This window comes from Trichosurus vulpecula, chromosome 1, assembly GCF_011100635.1.
Source record: "Trichosurus vulpecula isolate mTriVul1 chromosome 1, mTriVul1.pri, whole genome shotgun sequence".
NCBI classification, from domain to species: domain Eukaryota; kingdom Metazoa; phylum Chordata; class Mammalia; order Diprotodontia; family Phalangeridae; genus Trichosurus; species Trichosurus vulpecula.
Genome location: NC_050573.1, coordinates 556284811 through 556290505, shown reverse-complemented (window position 1 = coordinate 556290505; position 5695 = coordinate 556284811). Strand labels below are relative to the sequence as shown.

The 5695-nt window shown below is 38.3% G+C and overlaps 1 pseudogene; it reads left to right on the top strand.

Annotated features, from left to right (window-relative positions):
* The first annotated feature begins 551 nt into the window (after positions 1–551).
* On the top strand, positions 552–2808 carry LOC118834035 (annotated as a pseudogene).
* The last annotated feature ends 2887 nt before the right edge of the window (positions 2809–5695 follow it).

Genomic DNA, 5695 nt, shown 5'->3' with positions numbered 1-5695 from the left:
AATATGAGGTCACTGGGACCTGGAGGCCAAGAAAAAGAAGCAAGAGGTGAGAAAGGAATTTTAAAAAGAAGATAAGAGAGTACTAATGAAATTTTGAATATCTTAATATTTTATTCATCGAATTTTAGAACTAGAAGGGATCTTAGATATCACTTAATCCAATCCCCTCATTTTATACATGAAGAAGGCAGCCAAGTTAGGTGATTTATCAAAGGAGATACAGTGCATTCATTACGGAGAACCTAGGTTCCTTTGCTAGTGTTGTTTCCATCATAGCACACCATCTCTCTGTAAAATGCTTTTCTCAAGGTCACAGAGAAAGATAGAATTTGAATCCATGTCTTTCCAGAAAGATCCACAGACAAGCCAGATGTAACATGCTGGATTAATGATATATCTAAAAAGAATTGTAAATTGTGCATCAATGATATCAAACTCAAATAGAAATGGAAGTCACTAAACTGTACATAAGGATCCCTAAAGGTCACATATTGGCTTAGAAAATCAGAGATGTAGGGGTCTGCTATATTGTTAAGTTCTCTCTATTAGCGGTACTAGAAACTGGAATGTTCCCTCTCATTTGTGGTTGGTGGCTGGATATACGTTCTCTGGAAATGTTTGATGCTACTTTGAAAGACCAAGAGTTGAACTTTCAATCTGCTCCAGGTACTGCCATGTTTTTGCAGTGGCCAGTTGGAGTGGTCTATGTCTCTGTCTTCTACTTTGCTTCTTTCATTCTTTTACTAAGACAGGTTCTGAGGCCTCTAAGGTGGTTTCTAAGGAATTTGAATGATCCAGATTTTAATCCAGTGCAGGAAATGATTCACTTGCCCATTTATAGATATCTCTGAAGACATATTTTGTCAGTGATTGTCTTTGGTTCCATTGTCTTCCTATGCTGTGGCTCCCCGTATATATTATTAAGCATCTGTTGCCCAATTTTCTGCTATATAATATATAGATATAGATATATCATTAAGGCAGAATTCATGACGTCAAAGATAACCATGAATATGCCTGAATGGTCCAGAATCACAGGATATAAGGAATCCTCTAAGTAGAAGGCAGAGGAGTTAAAGCATTTATTGAAACTCAAAAGTAGCAGACCCACAGACCAGTGTCCCCAATTCAACATCCTGGAAAGAACCTTCCAAAACCAGTATGCCCATCTCACAATAGTGACCAGGGGGCCACAGAAAAACATTACGGCAGCAAGCCAAGCCACACTGGTGCTTTCCCCCCAATGCCAGGGCCCTCCAGCAAGAAGACCACCCACTGGCCTCAAGCCCCTGCTCAGCACTCTCTGGTCTCCATGAGGGTCAGTCCTGCTTTTTTGTAGCGCCTGCTGCCGTCGCGTCGCTGCTGCTTCCACCGCAATCTCCAAGCTGTGTTCCAGCTAGCTGACTACTTCCTCTCTCCTTCAGCTCTTAACTGCTCTCACCAACTGCCTCTTAGCTCTGCTCCAACCATTCAGCAAGCTCCTCCCACCACAGGCTTCATGTCATCACGTGGACCAGAACTCAGGTGCCTACCATTGGCTCCAGTCCTAGCCATTCCCGCCAGGCCCCTGAGAGCCCTGAAGCCCAGTGAGTGGGTGGGAAAGATCTTCCCATTCACTGACTGCCTTTACAATGTAATGTTATGCTATACATGTGATTCCCCAGTGAGTGAACTGTCTCTTGAGCTGCTCCTGCTACAGGTGGTATTGCTGGGTTCACTTGAACAAGGACAATTCAGCAATGGCTGAAGGGTCTTGTCCAAGCATGGGCTGTTACTGTCGGATACTTGTTGCATCTTCATTCTTACTCGGGGATCAAGAAGAGAACAAACACAGTTCAAATCAACAAGATAACAACAACCAGCATGCTTGTAATAACAATGCCATCCCAGTGGTGGGGGATGGTCCTCATGCAGCCCACCAAGCCATAGGCAAGGAGGACTGGTGGGCTTTCAGCCTTTAAAATTTCCACTCAGGATATTTCTGTTGATTGTCTTCATGTGTATAATCTTATTGATTGCCAGTGTCATCCGCCTTACTTTACCAGTATTTGCTAGCCGGTGGTTAATGTCATTTTGGACGGGGACTGCCAAAATCCATGAACACAGCTGCCTGTGATCTTTATGTCTGCTGGTTAACCATCATGGCAGTGACAGTTCTAGTGGCGTGGATGCCACAGGGACACAGAGTGATCTTTCAGAAGGTTAAAGAGCTGTCCCTCATGATAATGAAGACTTTGATAGGAGCAGTACTACTAGCTGGTATTGTGCCACTTCTGCTTGGACTTTTATTTGAACTGGTAATTGGTGCACCGCTGAGGGTTCCATTGGATCAGACACCTTTATTTTACCCATGGCAGGACTGGGCCCTTGGAGTTCTCCACGCCAAAATAATTGCAGCCATAACATTGATGGGACCTCAGTGGTGGTTAAAAACAGTAATTGAACAGGTTTATGCAAATGTCATCCATAATATTGATCTGCATTATATCATTGGAAAACTAGCAGCACCAGTGATATCTGTACTGCTGCTTTCCCTTTGTGTACCTTACGTTATAGCAGCTGGTATTGTAGCTTTACCAGGTGTTACTGCTGAAATGCAACATTTGGTACAACATTGAATTTATCTTTTTTTTACTAATGGTGGTGGCTTTGATGGGTATCCTGTCCTTCCAGGTTCAACAGTTCAAGCACCTTTATGAACATATTAAAAATGACAAATATCTTGTGGGACAATGACTAGCAAACTATGAATGAAAGTCAGGTAAACAAAGCGTGTCAACACCATCTCCCCAGTCTTCACAAGAATAAAATAGTTGGCTCAAACGCCTTGACCTTCCTTTTGCCTTTATGTGTTCTTTTTTGTGGACTCTTCTATCTCTGGGTAATATTTTTCCCGGTGATCCTTACAGTAATGTTTTTACTCCTTAAAAATTCATATTCTTAGCATTTAGATAGCAGTTGAAGACCCGCTCCTCTATCTGCATCTTCTTCATTTTTTATTGCTGTCTGAGATCAGTGTCTGTGTAAACAGAAAGCATCCTGACACCCTAAACCCTTGGATTAAACAGAATGTGCATTATGCATCTTCAAACAAAATGAATGTTAATTTATTAAATCTAGTTGTCACTTAAAAAGAAAAGAAAACCAGAGATGTCTGTATATTTCTCTATTAATACATTAATACATAAAATCAGATAGGAACTACATTTTAATCTAGTTCCAGCCATACTTGGGAGGGTAGCTAGTGAACTTCATGTTTGACACTTCTGCTGCGCATAATAGACATTTGCAATTCCATGTACAATCCTCTTTTCTGTTCTGTGATGTATATGGAAAAGTCCATTTCATTTGCTGTTTATGGGGTTTGGATGAAAACATTAGTTGAAAAAATAAAATTAAAATTGAAGAATATTAATTTTTGAAATAAAATCTAAAAATAATTCATCTCTTCATTATAAATCCTTGGTCCCCCCAATTCAGTACACACTAGATTTTTAAAGTAAATTTTTTCAGAATTAATTTTATAATATCAAACAAGAGCGTACCTGAAATATTATCATTCTAGATTAGGGAAACAGACTTCATAGATCTGCCTGTTATGTACTCAGTGCCTACTCATTTTATAAGCTGCTTATACATTCTGTTTTTGTATCTATATTTTTCTTATATTGTATTATTTTGTCATAATGTTGACTTGGTTTTCAATTATAATACTGTGAAGGAAAAAAATATTAATATAAATGCTGGACTGAGATTTAGGCTTAAGTTTGTCACTATCTCCTCCTTCACTCCTATCTCACATATTAAGATGGCCTTTCTCCTTTTCAAGGCAAACTGCCATCTGCCTGCATATGTGATCCCATTCCATACCATCTTCTCCAGCAGATTTCCCCCTCTATCATTTTCCACTTATTTTCAATCTCTCCTTACCTACTGGCTGCTTTCCTACTGCCCATGTCACCTCATCCTCAAAAAACCCTCACTCGATCCATCTATCTCCACTATCATCCCATATCTCTACTGCTTTTTGTGGTTAAAATCCTTGAGAAGGCTTTCTATAATAGGTGCCACCACTTCCTTTCCTCTTACTCTCTTCTTAACTCTCTGCAGTCTGGCTTCCAACCTCATCATTCAACCAAAATTGTTCTCTCTAAAGTTACCAAGGATCTTTTAATCGCCAAATCTAATGGATGACCTTTTCTCAGTCTCATCCTTTTTTAAGAGTTTGGATTTGATATGGATTTATTAGGATTGATAATTTCTCAGTGAATTTGCAAAGAACTTTGTAACAACTAGAGCTGACCAAGAATAAAATTTGTGGCCTCATAAAGTAGTGAGTTTACAAGCATTGAAAATATTCAAGCAAGAGCTGCCTGATCATATATGATCATATATATATATAAATTATTTATTTTTAGTTTTCAACATTCACTCCCATAAGATTTTGAGTTTTAAATTTTCTCCCCCTCCCTCCCCACCCTCTCCCCAAGATAGCATGCAATCTGATATGGTCTCTACTAATACATTCAAATTAAACATATTTTCAAATTAGTCAGGATGTAAAGAAGAATTAGAACTAATGGGAGGAACTACAAAAAAGAAGAAACAAAACAAAACAACAAAAGAAAAAGAGAGTAAATAGTATGCTTCCATCTGCATTCAGACTCCAAAGTTCTTTCCCTGGATGTGATTAGCATTTTCCATCATGAGTGTTTTGAAGTTGTCTTAGATCCTTGCATTGCTGAGAAGAGCTAAGTCTATCAAAGTCAGCCATTGCAAAATGTGGCTGTTACTGTATACAGTGCTCTCCTGATTCTGCTCATTTCACTCAGCACCAGTTCATCTAAGTCGTTCCAGGTTTTTCTGAATTTCACTAGCTCATCATTTATTATGGAACAATAGTATTCCATCACATTCATATACAAAACTTGTTCAACCACTCCCCAATTGATGGATATCCCCTCAATTTCCAATTCCTTACCACCACAAAAAGAGCTATTATAAATATTTTTGTACATGGGATCCTTTTCCCGTTTTATGATCACTTTGGGATACAATCCTAGAAATGGTATTGCTGGGTCAAAGGATATGCACATTTTATAGCTTTTTAGGCATAGTTACAAACTGCTCTCCAGCATGGATGAATAAATTCAGAACTCCACCAACAATACATCAATGTTCCAAATTTCCCACCTCTTCTCCAATATTTATTATTTTCCTATTTTGTCATGTTAGCCAATCTGATAGGTGTGAGCTGGTACCTCAGAGTTGTTTTGATTTGGATTTATCTAATCAATAGTGATTTAAAGCATTTTTTTCATATGACTATGAATAGCTTTAACTTCATCTGAAAACTGCTTGTTCGTATCCTTTGACCATTTATCAATTGGGGAATGACTCACTCATATTGTTATAAATTTTCCCAAATAGTCTATGTAGTATTGGAATTAATTGTTCTTTAAATGTTTGATATAATTCACTTGTAATTCCATCTGACCCTGGAGACATTTCCCTGGGGAGTTCGTTGATGGCTCATTCAATTTCTTGTTCTGAAATGGGGTTAAGTATTTTATTTCCTCTTCTGTTAATCTGGGCAATATAAATTATTCTAAATTTTCATCCATTTCATTAAGATTGTTAAATTTATTGGCATACTGTTGGGCAAAATAGCTCTTAATTATTGTTTTAATTTCCT